Genomic DNA, 592 nt, shown 5'->3' with positions numbered 1-592 from the left:
GGCTTTAGTGTCGGGAGTAGGAGGATCAGGAAGATCAGGAGGTTCGAAAGGATCAGGAGGAACAGGAACGGTGGCAATACGAGGAATATCCAAAACATCACGTGGTAAGAAAAAAGTTGCTAAACCACGTGTTGTTAATGACCCATCTCTCATGCCGATGCCGACCATTGGTACTAGTGGTGGAGCTATTCCTCTATATCCGGAGGTCCCAGTAGAGCCTTATACCATAGACGAAATAATGGAACCCGGATGTGTTGATTGCTACAACCGCATTGTCATCATTCCAGAAGGAGATGGGTATGTAAACTATGATTGTTAAATTAATTATGATTGTTAAATATTTCATTATTGCATGTTATATTTATTTTATTAATTCATTTTGATATTTAATTTGCATGTAAACTTTGAAGATATCTTCCTTTTAAATCATCTGCAAAGGCAATTGCTGAAGTCATACAACAGAAATACAAAAAACCATGGTTGTCTTGGGGTGAGATAAAAGAGGATAAAACATCTCAATTTAGCGAAGTTGATCAATTTTTACATTGTTTCAAAGTAAGTGATTAGATTAATTTATTTAATTACTATTTAT

Source organism: Cicer arietinum, chromosome 4, assembly GCF_000331145.2.
Source record: "Cicer arietinum cultivar CDC Frontier isolate Library 1 chromosome 4, Cicar.CDCFrontier_v2.0, whole genome shotgun sequence".
NCBI classification, from domain to species: domain Eukaryota; kingdom Viridiplantae; phylum Streptophyta; class Magnoliopsida; order Fabales; family Fabaceae; genus Cicer; species Cicer arietinum.
Note: the sequence above shows the minus strand (reverse complement) of the source record.